This window comes from Lissotriton helveticus, chromosome 8 (genome assembly GCF_964261635.1).
Source record: "Lissotriton helveticus chromosome 8, aLisHel1.1, whole genome shotgun sequence".
NCBI lineage: Eukaryota > Metazoa > Chordata > Amphibia > Caudata > Salamandridae > Lissotriton > Lissotriton helveticus.
The window spans coordinates 703383795-703400454 of NC_136069.1; positions in this window are offsets into that span (position 1 = coordinate 703383795).

Here is a 16660-nt window from a genome sequence, read left to right on the forward strand (position 1 = left end):
ATCTTATTCGTGAAGGGTAGAAAATGCATTTTTCAGCAAAAACAAAAGACATGCAAACTGTGCTCATAGAGAGTGGAAAAATAACAGGACTTTTCACCCATTTATTATCCTAAATAAACTTAGAATTACAGGAAGGGATAAACATCGTTTGAATATCCCCCCCCCCCCCCTTTTCATTCTTCAGAATGTTTTCATTGCCAAAGAGTTTCTGTTAATATTATGATTTGGGATAAATGCATTTATAACGGTATTAAAATAAAATAAGAAATGCAGAAGTAAGTAGCTGAAAATTGCTGTTCCAAGGTGGAGCCCGAACAGGAACTTCTGTGTCGTTAACATATTTTGTGCTGCAGTCTAGGTGCTTGTGGCTGTCTGTATACACTCAAAACAGTTGCATCTACCAATTATAATGATTCGATTTTAAATGTATTTTAAAAATGTTCTTGAGTTTTTTAGGGTTGGACTCCTTTTGAGCTTGTGAACGTATGTTTTTATCTTCATTTCAACATGGATAGTGCTTGTTTTAGATTCCGTAACGGACAACAGAGCAGTAGGCAAGCAGAATCAGGGAGTACAGAGTGATAGGTGATTCAGGGGACACAAATAAAAGTCTACTGGTGCTAAGTGGCACAGTGCTTTGCAGGCACCTGTAGAAGGTATATTGGGTAGGTGGGTGAGTGCACCTAGAGAGAGTCTATGGGGTGCTGAGAGGGCAGACCCTGGGGACAGGTGAGGAAAGCAACTGGCTTATTGACTTGAGGGGACTTAGGGGTGGTGCTGGGAATGGCTGCCAATGGTGCGGCAGTCCCGCACCGGCAATTAGGATGCCACCGCCACGGTGGTGGTGGCATCCCCCACCCACAACATTGTGGCGGGCAGGTGGTCACAGCACCGCCCGCCAAAATGCTGTGGATGCACCTTGTGCATTGGCATGCACAAGGTGACAGGCACCACACAGTGCCTGCCACCTTGTCCAAGCCAATCTAGGGGGGTACCATAGGTACGCCCCATGTGCACCCCCCCATCCCCCTAACACCCTGGGGACCGCAACGGCCCCAACATGCAGGAACCGCATGCCTTTCCATGGCGACAACGCCACCACGGAAAGGCACATCTCGCCCTGCATTGTAATATGGATGGCGGTGTCTTGCAGACACCCCGACCATTTTCAGCCACTTATCCGCCCTGTCGACTCATTGACGGGCAGAAAAACTGGCGGGCGGCCTTTTCTTCCGCCAGGGTCCCCCCCGCCATCGTAATATGACAGGGGAACGGGAGGCGGGCGGGGAGAAATGGCGGGCGGATCACCACCGCCATACAGGTGGTGGCGATCTGCCCGCTATTGTAATAGACTGCTTAGTTTGGCACAGAGTGAGGGTACATTGAGTATGGAACTCTTGGGGGTGATTAGCAGGAGCCACAAATGCAAGTGATTTTGGACAACTGTGACAGTTGAAGCAAGAGTCTGGATAATGTTCAGCAATTAGAAGTGTCAGATTTGTTTTTCCAGAAAATAAATGCATTACACCAATGAAAGTCGCACTCATAGAAATTGTAGGCTTCATACACCATTTTGTTTGTGACGTTTGCTACATATGTTTTGCCCAACGTGGATAAACTTGTATTTTCACTTCTCAATATGATAATGTTTGACGCTTTTTCACAAGGATGTCAGTATTCATAAAAATAGTGAAATGTTATTTCATTAGAACTGTACATGTCCAATGTCTTACCTAGTTTTCTTAGCATAATTTGATATGAATGTAACAATATTTGCTATAGTGTAGGTTGAGTTGTGAGAAGTTCCATGTTGTAGAATTGTGAGAGACTTGAGAAATGTTTTTACCTCCATTTTTTCGATGTAGTAAATTCTGAGTGGCCTATTTTGTGGGAATTGTTCAGAAAAAAAGTACTCTCATTTTTCATGTGTTATGGACCACTTTCTTATGCACTTTCCGGCAGAGAGTTTTGTTCAAAACACTATGCATAGCTCATCAAGCCTTCTGGGACATAGGACCCAGCATCACACGCGATCTGGTTACCCATTACACCCCTAACCGAAGTCTTCGTTCCAGCCAGACCTTCCTAGCAGTGGTACCAAGAATAAAAAGATCCAGATCTGGTGGAAGGACGTTCACATATAACGCATCCAAGACCTGGAACAACCTGCCACTCCACCTTAGAGCGAACCCTAACCTCACGGAGTTCCGCAAGCAATTAAAAACCTTTTTGTTTGCATCCTCTTACTAAACTGTCTGCCCCCCCTTCTTGTCCCTAGTAGACTCTGGCTATCCTAGCGCTTGGACGCCTCCGGGCAACCATTTGCGCTTTATAAATTCACAAGTTTACAGTTTACTTTGCGAGGTAATTCCATGCAGGATTGTTTTCCCATTTTATACTTTGTATTTTGCAGACCTGAACTTTACTGAATTCCATCTATTGATTCAGTATCTTAAGTGAGCCTTGCACTCTCACTAATTGATTATTTGATTTTGACTATATTACATGATTTTTGTATGACTTATAATCTGAAAATAAATGTCCTTAAGGGTTGAGCCTTACCTCTCTGTTGTTCTTGTAGGATCAAATGAGGTCTGTGTCCATATTGAAATTGGAATTTAGAGAGGTTTAATGAGACACAGGTCCAGCAATGAGCACCACATTCTGCTAAAGGATTAACAGTGCTTCCAGTCCATCAGTCAAGCAAGAGAATTTTAGTTGTCCTGGGGCTGCTGAAGCAGTTCTGTTGAGTATCAATAGGGAAAGGCTTTAGGTGTGTGCTAGGTTGGGAGTGAACAAAAATCAAAGTGGGGCTTGTTGAGACTTGTAGTTTGGGAGAACTCTGTGCACTTTACCCCTGTGAAGAAGTGGTAAAATGCCTTGCGCTCTCTCCCTTAAAAGTAATATTCTTCTACTTCTACTTTGAATTAATTGCTACAAGTGGGCAGCAGCACTCATTGTGGCAGGCACTAAAGTAGCATTGCAATACATGTCTCAGACCTGTCACTGGAGCCTGTAGTGCAGTTCTAACCTACCATTTCGACCTGGAATAATAAACCCTTTGCCAGGCCTAAACCTGCCTTTTTACTGCTTTTAAGTCACCCCTAAGGTATGACCTAAAAGGTTAATAGTGTTGCACGGTTTATACTTTCTCAGTAAAACTGTGCGTTTGTTGGGCAACATAAACATCAAAACTGTGCAAAACTGATTGTACGCACACCATCAGGATATATTGTTCTTAGTTCTGCTAGCTCACAGTGCACCACCTGCACCCCTAACCTACAATGGTAACAGGTGGAATGTGCAACCTCGGACCATGACAACACTGACTCCCCAAGGAAATCGTCAAAACAGATCTAGAACCCTTTCATTTGGGTACTCATGTATACCAAAAGAGACCCATCAGAAATACACAATGTAGCGTTTTAATATTTTTTGAAGCATTATGGTTCTTGTGTAAGATATGTGTGCTGCAACTATTAATAAAAGGAAACGGAAACTTGTAATCAGCATTACAAAAATGGTAAAGAAAGTAAACAATTCAACCATTGTGCTGTTACATAGGATATGTGCTAGCATACGAGTACCTTTATATTTTTTGCTCCTACCTAGAGCTACTTATCTTAGTGTGCCTAGGGTGGATGAATCTGCCAGCATCCCTGAATAGTGTTCTAACTCCCCCGTTACCTGTGGGCATGTGTCATCAGAGAGCCCGTCATGGCAGGGTATCAGCCCTTGCAGGAGGTACACAGGAATCTTCTAGGCTGAAATCCTGGCAAGGGGTGACCTTAGCAGTGTCAGCGTAATGCTCTTCTGTCTTAATAAAGAAGTGATGCTGTTGGACTTGGCCCTTTTTGCAGGGTTTTCCCTGAACTTTTTGCCTTCCTCCTATATTTTCTTTTACCTGTTGGTGGCTGCTTTATGACTCTGTGCACTTTACCATTGCTGATCAGTGCTAAAGTGCATATGCTCTCCCTATTGTAAATCGACGTATTGATTAGTGACTCAATGATTGGCTGGTTTGGTTTACTTGTCAGACCCTAGTACAGTGCACTGCATATGTGAGGGGCTTGTACATCAAATGCTGCTGGTGGGCTTGCAGCACTCATTGTGCCACCCGCAAAAGCAGCCTGTAAGGTGTGTCTCAGGTCTGCCATTGCAGAGCCTGTGTACAATCTGGTACTGCCATGTTGACTAGGCAAGTGCACCCACTTGCCAGTCCCTAAACCTTCCCCTTTCTGCATATTAGTCACCTCTAAGGTAGGCCCAATGGCAGGGTGCATTGTAGGTAAAAGGTAGGACATGTCCTGATGTGTGTGGTATGCCCTAATAGTGAATTACAGGCAGTTTTGTTTTTCACTAATGCAAGGCTACCTGTTCCCCATAGGTCAGAATGGGCAGTTGATTATAACATCTTATAATCCTAACTGACTCAAGGCACTAGGCAGAAATTCAAGTTTAGTATGCCTGAACTCAGAATGATGAATTCATCTTTTAGTGCGTTGGTTTTAACACTTTGTGTTTGAAAATACCACTTATAGGAAGTAGGCATTTTCTTGCCTAACTATCCAAGCCTGCCTCTGCTAGGTTATGTATTCCTTGTCTAGAGTTTGAGTGACAGGGGCTGGGGGATTCCCGGAGACAAGGTGAGTCAGCACAGGGCTGAATAGAGCTATCTGCAGGTAGATGGGTGGGAGGAGTTGCACGTGGGATTAAGTATGGGTGCAAAATCCGCTCCGCTCACGAAATTTGGGAATTTTTGGCAATTTTGCGATCCGCGAATCTCGCAAAATTGCCAAAAAATGTGCGAATTTGCAAAAGGGCAAATTTTTTTTTTGGCCCCAGGAAGCACAGTTAGGGCAGGTGCTCGAGTTGAAGCTAACTTTGTAACCATTTTAGAATGGCGCCGGCAAGCTGCCAGAGTGCTTGCTGGCGCCATTCTAAAATGGTTACAAAGTTAGCTACAACTCGGGCACCTGCCTTAACTCTGTAAGTGCTTCCTGTGGGCCAAAAATTAAACCTCAACAGGAAGCACTTACAGATATAAATAAAGCACCTGCCTGAGTTGAAGCTCAAATTCAGTAACGTTTTAATCAGCCCAAAACATTAGTGAGCACGGTCGAGGCTGGGCAAGTGTGCTTTAACCCCCTATCTGCCGTCAAAAACTATCTGTAATACTCGAGGGAGGTCTTTGCATCCCTGAGTTTCTCGAGCGCAATCCCCGTTCCTGTGACCAGGAGGCTGCTTTCTCCTCACCTGCTGCCCTGCTCGTTCTCTGATCCTTTACACGAGGCATGTTGACACCCATAGAAGCTCCGCACCACACACTAGCGGTATCAAACGTCTTCCCGCCCTTTCCCAACTATGATGGACAGCTCACTCAAGGAACCTCGGCGCCTTTTGACACTGTGGGAAAGTTACAGGCACACATGGTCAGTGGAGACAAATCTTCTGGGCCTAAGCAGCTACAGTGTAGGAAAAGCTTTATCATTTACCCAACGAAGTAGCACTTACTGATGTAGCCAAAAGTACTCCAGTTGAGTAGAGGTATTGCACAAAACGGTGGCTTCTTCGTGGATAACTATGCAGGGCAGGATTCATTCTTGCACGAGGCTCCTGTCACAAAAATTAAACCTCAACAGGAAGCACTTACAGATATAAATAAAGCAGGTGCCCGAGTTGAAGCTCAAATTCAGTAATGTTTTAATCAGCCCAAAAGCATTAGTGAGCACGGTTGAGGCTGGGCAAGTGTGCTTTAAACCCATTTCTGCCGTCGAAAATTAGCTGTAATACCCGAGGGAGGTCTTTGCATCCCTGAGTTTCTCGAGCGCAATCCCCGTTTCTGTGAAAAGGAGGCTGCTTTCTCCTTACCTGCTGCCCTGCTTGCTCTCTGACCCTTTATACACAAGAGGCATGTTGACACGCATAGAAGCCCCGCATCACACACTAGCAGTATCAAACGTCTTCCCGCCCTTTCCCAACTATGATGGACAGCTCACTCAAGGGACCTCGGCCCCTTTTGGCGCGGTGGCAAAGTTACAAGCACACATGGTCAGTGGAGACAGATTTTCTGGCCCTTTACGCAGCTGCAGTGTAGGAAAAGCACTATACATTTACCCAACGAGGTAGCACTTACTGATTAGCCAGTAGAAAGTACTCCAGTTGAGTATATGGAAATCGCAAAAAAATCCGCGATTTCGTGGGAAAATCTGCGAATTTGCAGACTTTTTTGCAAATTCAAGGACCGCAGATCTGCAAAATTTGCCTATACTTACCTGGGACCTGAATAGGGCTGGGCCTGCCTTCCACAATGCTAGCTCCACCTCCCGTGGGTCATCTGATGTCCCTGGCCCACACTGTCAAAGGAAATAAGAAGTCTTGTCAACAGAGTGCTCCAGAACTGCACAATTCTGGTTTGGGCTGGCTACAGGACCCTCTGCCTTCAGAGGACAAAGGTTTTGCTATGATAAATATTTTGACCCAGACCCAAAACCTTTAGATCATTTTGGGGAAACAAGAACAACCTTTGTTGAGGAGAGGAACCAGAGAAACTGAGGAGGAGACTATCCCTAAGCTGAGTGCTGTTTGGGGGATTGGCCTGCAGTGGTTGCCTGACTGCCAAAGAAAGGAGAAAGGACTTTGTGCTACTTTCAAATCACCTTGCAAAGGATCTGCAAGGGCTTGAGATAGAGCTTGCCTCCTGCTGAAGTCTCAGGGACAACAGACTTCACCAACTAGCTCACCTGCATACCCTACGCAGCAGTAGGTATCCGACGCATCACTGTTCTTGCGTGTAAGGAACCAACCCATCACCTTGCCTGCAACACTTTACGCATCCAAAGGTACATTGAACTAAAAGTGTCGCATTTTACATCTAAAAGGAACTAAGCTATTTCTATCTTTTTTTAAGTACAGTATTGTGGATTTTTGTTGTTTGTGGTCTTGTGTTAAGTCTATAAAAAAATACTTATTTTTATACTACAACTTGTGCGGTGTCCATCTGTAGTGTTGTCACTGGGTTACTGTATGTGTTCACAAATGCTGTATACACTGCCTCTGAGATAAGCCTGTCTGCTTGTGCCAAGCTGCAAAGGGGGTGAGTAGGGGTTATTTTAGGAGTGTATCCCCTTACCCTGACTAGACGCAAGGGTCCCTATTTGGTCAAAGGTACCTATCTCTGCCAACTAGAGACCCCCAAATCTAACAATAATAAACTGCACTCATGTAATCATTCCAAAGCCCCAGTTAGGCCACTATTTGTGATTCTTTCGTGATAGCTCGGTCACCGAGTAGACACTATCAAATAACAGTATTTTGCGTAGTGAACTACGCCCTTATGCAGAATATTCAAGGCACTCGATAATATGCCTATGACGAAGTTTAAATGCAAGCAAAGCCATTTTAAGATAATATTATCTTGAACAAGCATGCAGGCAAATGTGTGCCAAATGTCAGCGCTTAAAAAATGAGAATGTAAAATGGTGGTGTACCTACTTGGGCCTAAATGTGAAACCTTGACAATAGGGCAGAGTGCATGGTATTTAAAAAGTATGACATGCATGTTTTAGTTTTACATGTCCTGACAGTTTTTCACAGTAGAAAAGCTATTTCTCCCATATACTAATATTGGTTTGTCATTTTACACTTAATAAGATATAACTTTTGTTTGGGAACTAAGAGAGAAATACTTATTTCATTCATTTGAATTGTAATTCAAAATCTTCTTTAATGGTAAAGTTGGATTTTACGTTAATTCCCCTTTTTGAAAGTTGACAATTTTCAGCATATATCAAATGTGCCTTTCTGCCAATTTCCAGGGTCAAATGACTGTGAATGGTGCTCCTGTGGTGTGTGTTATATTCCTTCCACCAATGTGGACAAAAGGGCCTTGGGGGTGGGGCAGGGTGTTCCTTTCCTGGGCAGAATGTCCTAGGGGTTGTACTCACACGTTCCTGGGCTTCAGAGGGTAGCTACAGGGCTATGCCCACCTTCTTCCTGATGTCTAAGAGATGCCTGCCCTCACTCTGACAAATAAAGAAAGCTGGCTTCTAGGCCTACATGGCTTTGATCCTCTAGACAGACTGGGACCAATTCCAGAAAAGGAGGAAGGTTGAGAAAATGGCCATCCTTCACCCACAGGTTGGCACTGGGTATACTATAGCACTCTCAGTACCTCTCACCAGAACACTCCTGGACAGTGGAAGATTATGAAGAAGATCTGGCCTGCTGTCTGAAGAAGAACAACTGGACCTGCTTGCCATGAACCCAGGATCCCCAGAAGTGGCTCCAAGGGGACAACATTAGCTTCCAGAGGTCTTCCCTACAACTGCCCAGCTGACTAGCACCAACTGGACCTGCCTGATTCCTGCAGCTGGCCTATGTTGGAGTGAGTCATGGTACCAAAGAGGTGCCCTCCATGTCCTGAACCATTAGCTGACAGAATGTATTTCCAGAGGTTTGGGTACCTTGTGACCGCAACTGGACTTTTTCCATCAAGAACAGATTAGCTACAAAGCCTGCAAGTGTGAAGCTCAAGCAATGATCTGCTCTTCACATCAGCTATGTCCACCTGTATCAACAATGGCAGGCGCATTTCCTGTCAATGAGAAGCTCCAGAGATTATCTGCTCCTCACACCAAACAGCAGCCACCTGTGTCAGCCACCAACATGAAGGTCCAGTGCTTACCTGCTCCTCATGCCGACAATTGACTCATCGTGGTCCCTGCCAATGAGAAGCTCCAGCTAGGCATTTGCATGGATTTAGACTTTGAGAAGGTAAACTCCTCACCACAGCAAGCTTGGTCCCTGTATCGGGCCTGCACTCTATTGTGGTCAGCCGGAATTTGTGACTTTGACGAGGTGCAGCGCAACCAGATACTTGCAAGTGACACTTTTTGGCATCATTTTCACCTAGATCTTTAAAAATGCATAACTCCGGTTTTACTTAATATATTTTTGTTGTCATTTTATTAAATAAAATATACTGTTTTTCTAAATTGATTTTACTTGTGTTGTTTTTCACTTTATTACTGTTGACTGCTGCAATAATACTTTACACTTTGGCTCTATATTAAGCCTGATTTTTTGTGCCAAGCTACCAGAGGCTTAAATATAGATGCATTTATTGAATTTGTGGTTCACCATGACAAGTATTGTGTTGATTATTTGACTGGGATTTCCACCCCTCTCAACTAACAACCCAGTGTCTTGCAAGAAGCACTTGTGCACGTTCTTGGACTCAAACATACATTTTTCATTTCATGAACTATCTTTTGAAGTTGAAGGAGAACCTAAACAAAGGGGATGCTGTCTGTGGCCATCTTGCTGTGGGGACCGGAATCAGGCTGTCATTGGGGGCATTTTTTAATCCTGTCATCACCCTGGCAGGGAGCACCTCCTCTCAGCCGCCTGCATTTCCTGAGCCTGCATCCCACCCTGATCGGACCACAAGTCCCAGGGTGCAACTGGTCCCTTTCCCACCACCACACATGAGGGGGGCCTCACCATTGCGCTTTAAAGCGCTGCCTCGCACCTTGCAGTGCGGTTCTCTGTCTGTGATCGTCTGGCTGCTGGGACCTGCGTCAGGCTGCCATTGGGGACATTTTTGAATCCTGTCATCACCCTGGTGGGACTGTAATCCCAGGGAGCACCCCCTCTCCACCACCTGCATTCCCTGAGCATGCACCTCACACTGGTGGGACCACAAGTCCAAGGGTGCAACTGGTCCCTTTCCAGCCCCCGCACATGAGGGGGAGGCGTCACCATTGCGCTTAAGGCACTGCCTTGCACCCGGCGGAAAAGGACGTGTGCCGGCCAAGGGTGGGCCCGTCCTTGCCCGTCATTTCCAGGAAGAGGCTGGGGTAGGGCCACCCCCTAACATCTGTATCCTGGTTCGTGTTGGCTATCGAACACTGCTTTGTGAGGTACTGTGCGCCTTTTACCGTTTTTATTCCGCTTGGTACAAATACCTGGCTATTACATGGGTCCACCCTGATGATTCTGCTGACTCTGTATTCCTCTGCCTTTTGAGGACTATTTTTTATCTTGTTTTTTTTAGCTCATTTGTGACCTTTTGTTGAAGGGTACGGGTTTTCTGATTGCTAGTACATTGGCCTTCCCGAACTTTAGCAGTTTTTCGAGGGCACATCATTGGGAAACAAAAAACCAGGGAAGGTGCTGGAGGAAGTGGGGGATGTCTTGTAGCAAAAGGGAAAAAGGCTAGAAAAATGCTTAAACATCCGGGCAGCAATGTGTTCTTGACCGTATAGACACCTTTATTAATGAGTGTGAGAGCATTCTAGAGGGTAACCAGGGTGTGCCTTTAACCCCAGGAGAACGTCTTGGTAGAACTTCCCTTAGTCCAAGAACAAACTGCCCCCTTGTGATTCCAACAATGTTTCAAAAAGATCCTCTAAAGAGGGCATTTATAGAATCTGACAAGCTAGCCACATCTACCCAGGATACATCCCAGCCCCCCATTACCCCCATCCCCAGTACTGATACAAGCACTTCCCAACTAGTACCTGCAGTCAATTGTGAAAATAGATTCCTTCCTCTCCAGGATCTTAGTGACAAACATCATAAAGCGCCTGCGCCACTTTTGCCTGGGCTGGAGCTAAATACTGCGATGACTAGCATAGAAAACAAAATAGTGTCTTTGGATACCCACTCTATTATAAATGCACTTAGAGCTGAGATTAGTTTAATGAAATCCATGAAAGAAGGCCTCACCACCTTAGTTAAAACATTACTGAAGGGGGCCTGCCCTGTATTTGTATTTGTATTTGTATGGGGTATTTCTAAAGCGCTAAGTGTCGCTCCGAAAGGAGCATCCTGGCGCTGAACAAGTGTACAATACAATGGTAACCCTTAAACTGTAGCCATTAAAAAACCGCCTGACAAAGTGTAAATCCAGGTTTTTAAATGTTTCCTGAAGACGTTCTCCTGAACAAGGAGTCTGAGGTCTTTGGGCATGGCATTCCATGCCTTGGAAGCCAGTACGGTGAAGGTCCTACCTCCCTTGGTTTTATACTTGAATCTAGGGATGTTGATTAGATTACCGCCCGACAACCTCAGGCATCTCGATGGATCATAGCGTGCAGAACGTCTTGTGAGATACCTCGAACCTGTCTTATTAAGGGCTCAAAAAGAGGTCAACAAGATCTTAAACAGGATCCTCTTATGTAGAGGTAACCAATGTAAGGTCTGAAGCGCAGCCGAAGCAGAGGATCTTCTTGGTAGTTTAAGTACCAATCTTGCTGCCGCGTGTTGCACACTCCGGAGTTTTTTCAACGTGGCTTTTTTCACCCCGGCCATCAGGCCGTTGCAATAATCTAAGCGCGATAGTATTAAAGCAACTGCTATCGTCTTTCTAGAGTCAGTAGGTAGGAAGTCAAAAAACTTCTTTAATGATTTAATGATACTAAAGCAGCTTCCTGATGTGTTCCTAACGTGCTGGTCAAAGGAGAGAGCAGAGTCAAATATGACCCCTAGATTTCTTGCAGTTTCTACTGTTTGGGGAGGAACAGGTGAATCCTCGGGCCACCAGTCCTTGGGGCAGAAATGGACCTCTTTGCCCAGAGGTAGGATCTCTGTTTGATTGGCTTACATTTTAAGTGGTTGTTGTCCATCCATCGGAAAACCTCCGTCAAACAAATCTTAAAATTTTGTTCCGCATTCGTGGAGTTTTTATCCATAGAAACCACAAGCTGGGTGTCATCAGCGTAGGATGTTACAAGTATCACATATGACTCTATCAATGCAATAGAGGGGATCATATAGATATTAAATAGCAATGGGCTTAAAATGGAGCCCTGTGGGACCCCAGATAAGAACTTTTTTTCATTGGATAGAAAAGGGCCCAGAGAGACAGTTTGGGATCTATTGGTCAAAAAGGACACTATCCAAGCTAAGGCAATGTTTGTTATGCCAATGCATCTCAACCTATCAATCAGGATTTCATGAAAGATGGTGTCGAATGCTGCCGTGAGGTCCAACAAGATCAAGACAGCATTTCTACCTTCATCCTGTAAACATTTAATAGAGTCAGTAAGCTCGATGAGGGCAGTTTTAGTCAAATGTCTAGGTCGAAAACCTGACTGTTGGGGATGTAAGATATTGTGAGTATCGACAACGTTTTTTAATTCTTGATATACTATCTGCTCAGTTATTTTACCCAAAACTGGGAGGAGAGAAATTGGTCGGAGATTAGACAGGTCGGTGGTAGATTTATTGGGTTTTTTCATTAAAGGCTTAACAATCGCTTTTTTTTCACTCAAGAGGTACCACCCCTGAGCTTAGCGAAGCATTGACTATCACATTGATGGTGGGGTTAACTACCTCAATTATCTGATGAAGAATTTGAGGCAGGCACAAGTCAGAGGGTGCTCCTGACTTACAAGCCAGGATAACTTCCCTAGTTTGAAGGAGGGAGGCTGGTTGGAAGACACTCAGAGTGTGGGGCTTGTTCTCCAACAACCCCAGATGGCTTGAAGGGGCAGGAGGGGAGGGGGCTGGAAAATCCCTCTGAATGAGCACAATCTTCTCCTCGAAGAAGTCAGTGATTTGATTTCAGAAAGCTGCAGATGGTGGGATTTTCGGCTGGAGGGCTTTAGAGTAAGTGAAGGACCTTACTATGGAGAAGACCATTCTTTGCTTTTGTTGTGCCTCTTTAATGGCCTTGATGTAATATTCCTTTTTGGCCAATTTAATACTGGCCAAGTAGGATTTTCTTTGCTGTACATATATAGCCTTGGCTGATTGGTCATAGGTTTTCCTCCATTTCCGTTCCCTTTTTTTACAAAGTAGGTGACTTTCTGCCAACGCCCGAGAGAACCAGGGGGCATTTGGTTTTCCCCTTGTGCCCTTATATTGGCGGCCTTTAGGCGGGACGCATTCTGTGATGACTTGGTGCATCCAGGAATGGAAATCTCTAGAATCCTGGGTCACGTCTCCAGACAAACTGGGGACTTGCGACTGTAGGGAAGTACTAGACTTTATACTATCAGCCACCTTCTTCCAATTTAAATCAATAGTGGACTGCTGTCTGTCCCATGGTTTTGTACCTGACCGGGGAGACAGACATTGAAGGGAATCAAACTGTGGTCTGTCCAGATTTGTGGGATCGGGGTATGTGTTACCAATGCCGGTAATTTGGAGCAAACCCCGTCCAGTGTATGACCTGCGGAGTGGGTGGGCAACAACACAGATTGATGCAGACCGAAGATATCCAGGGTCTGATAAAAACTAGTAGCTTGCGCATCGTTTTTAGATTCCAACTGAAGGTTGAAATCCCCCATGAAGGTAAAATGAGGGTAACGAAGCAAGAGCTGCACTAAATTATCCCCAAGTGAGTCCAGAAATAGAGTGGCGTTGCCTGGGGACGATAGACCAGACCTCCCGAAAAAGAGGCAGACGCATTCAGCGTGATGGAAAAGCCTATTCCCTCCGCACCTTTAAGCGGGCCTAAGTTAAATGTGTGGCATTTGAGGGAGCTTCTAATAATTAGAGCAACCCCTCCCCCTCACACAGCATGACATTCCTGCACATAGCCACTATTCACATATTACCATAATGATCTGGCGTCACAAGAACTAATACCCTGTAGCAAAAGCCATATTTCTTTTGGCCCTAACCCACACCATCATGCCTCTCCCATCACCTCCATCTGTAAACAAGATCTGAATGATCCTCTAGCTGGGCGAATGAACAGTTCAGATACCACTATTCAATATAAGCTTAAGAGGCTAGCAGCCCCACAGAATCCTTCATACAGCCACCACAGAGCAGCACAGCCTTGGCAAACTCACACTTTTATTTATGGAAATCGGGATCAGTTGTATCCTCCAGTTATTCCGGCCAGCACTAACTTACCACAAACCCAAAAAAATTACGTGACCAATGTTCCAAGAATTAATGCTAAGAACGTGTATGAGAGCAAGGACTCTTTCTTTAACAAGGTGATTCAATGGATTCGCTATGTTAGGGGTTGTCGATCAGTGATTAGAGACGATATCCTTGGAGCACATAGGTGTTCTTTCCCAACCCACCAACAATATAGCATTGAAATTACTTTAAAGGGAACTGAGTTGGAAGAAAACCTCCTTGCCCTTGAACTTTGCACTGGTGCCCCTGACGAATCTCACATCCAATATAGGCACTCTCTTACATATGATCAAGATAGAGTACCAGTTTTGAAGCCACTATCATCCTTGACAGGTATCTCCTCTTTAGAGGCTAATGACTGACTACAGGACACAGCTCCCTATCACGTTGATCTATCAAGTGTAGCATTCTGCCCCAACTGCTTAGCTAGTACCCTTGTCATCCGACTCCTCCTAACTCCACAAATCATATCAGGGCTAGTATTCAGAGTCGGGTCAGTTCAAGGAGACCTTCCATCTTGACTTGCGGAGAGCAAGCTTCCGGCACCCCTGCCTACCCAGCCTTGCAAGCATCAACTTACCCACCGGCTAATGTCCACATCCCAACACAAATCGCTGTTCCCGGTCCCACACTCTATCAACAAGTGAAATTGTGTCATGGAATGTGGCGAGTCCAAATAGCAAAATTCCATTTCCTCATTGGAATCAGTTTGTGGAAGGCTTTGATATATGTATTATCCAGGAGACCTGGAGCCTGGTCCCATTATATAAAGCTGGTTATACCTGCTTTCATTCATCTGCAACCTCCATTGGGAGAGTGCGCCCGTCCATGGGGCCAGATTGTCTGGACAAGTATCGCACTTGATTTTAGAATTACTCTCCAGACAAGTTCGAGCCCAGACATCCTATGGTTAAGAATCAGGGGGCCTGGGGTGGTCTCACAATTGAACTTTTTAACAACTATGCAAGAGGACAAAAGGAGAGAGGCCCTCAGCTACCAACACAGCACTGGATGAATGCTTAGCTAATTGTTCACCCCATGCAAGAGTGATTATCGCAGGACACTTTAACTGTACCGATGAACCCTGACCTCAGAAGAATTAACTGGAATGGAAGATCAAGATAGTAGATGGGCAGTCCCCCAACTTGACCTCCCTTTAGTCAAAAGATGGCCACAACAGATATTCCTACTTAACGTCACCACTATGGAGTATGGGTTAACGGCAACCAATGATAGGTAATTATCTGACAAGCAAGGTGCCAACACCTATAACAGAGCAAGCTGTCCATCGCAGATTGATTACATCCTCCTTGATGTAAAACTGTGGGGGAACCTAATAGATATGAAAGTAGGTTCGACCACAGAGAGTGACCACAACCCCTTGTGTCTAACCTTGAAGCCCCTTTGGGAGGCGCATTATTATGAGCTGAACAATCAATCACTCATAGTCACTAGGGATATAGTTCCTTCCTATAGTAAAAAGTACCTGAAATGGAAGAAGGTAGCGTGAGCGAGGCAAAGACTGCTGGCATCAAACACAAACTAACCTTGGGCATGGCTAAGCTTCAAGCTGCGGCCAACAGTGCAACGTTCCAAAGGCACACACACTTACGGTCACTAAAATTAATACATATTATTTAACCCCAAACTTGAGTAAAAAATGTAGTTGTACCACTAATGATCCATACTCATTGTACAATAAAGACTGCAGGGGGAAAAAGAGATCAATTCTGGCCAAAGCTATTAACCACTTCCATGCTAATGACAAGGCCAGCTCGTCATGCAGTTTACTGGAGCTGTGCTTATGACAAGCTGGCCTTGTCATGAACAATGGAAAAACTCAAAGTTCAGCACCCAGCGGGAAAAGCCTTAGCTTTGAAGAGAAAAACCAGCTGCTCATAAAATTCCTATAAAGTAGCCCAGCGGGAGGCAAATATTAAGTGGAATGAATCACGCTGGGAACAACTCAAAGATGCATGGTCATCCAAAGACACCAATCTATTTTGGAAACTGGCAGTGGTTACCTGGGGAAGCAAGAAAGGTGCATTTTCACCCCCAAATCACATCACCAGCCAGATCTGGTATGACCACTTTAAATGCCTCTACTCAACAGTATAGGCCAGTGCTGAAGGGGAATCAGATGAGTTTGATGGGCCAATGGAAGAAGAGGAGTGTTTCACTTTACTGGAGGCAGAGGCTGCAATAAATAAAAAGTTCTCCTCTAAAGCCACGGGTCCAGATGGCTTGCCCAGAGACTTATTTGTGTCTGACCCACTTCACTGGGCACGCTCTATCTCAATATTAGCTCATGCAATAGCCACCGGCACACCAGTCCCAGCATCATGGAAGGCCGCTGTAGTAGTCACTATCTACAAAAAGGGAACGAGGGATGATCTTGCCAACTACAGACCAACTTAGTTTGATTGATACCATGCAGAAGGTCTTTGGCCGGATGCCTCTGCATAGGATTCAGTCATGGTCTGAGGATGAAGCTATCCTATCCCAGTATCAGGTTGGCTTCAGATCAAAGACTGGGACAATTGACCAAGTGTTCCGGCTCCCCCTCATTGATTGGAAGGAGGTGGTGATAGGGGAGGGCAGTCTTTACCTTGCAGATTGCCTTTGACCTGGTCCCTAGATCCAGGCTGTGGACCACACTCGGTGACATGGGAATTCTCCCTCTCATCCTTAATTTACTGATTCGGCTCCAAAGGAGGAACTCGCTCAGGTTAGGTGGGGCGAGCAGGGACAACTAACAGAGAACATCCCTGTCACC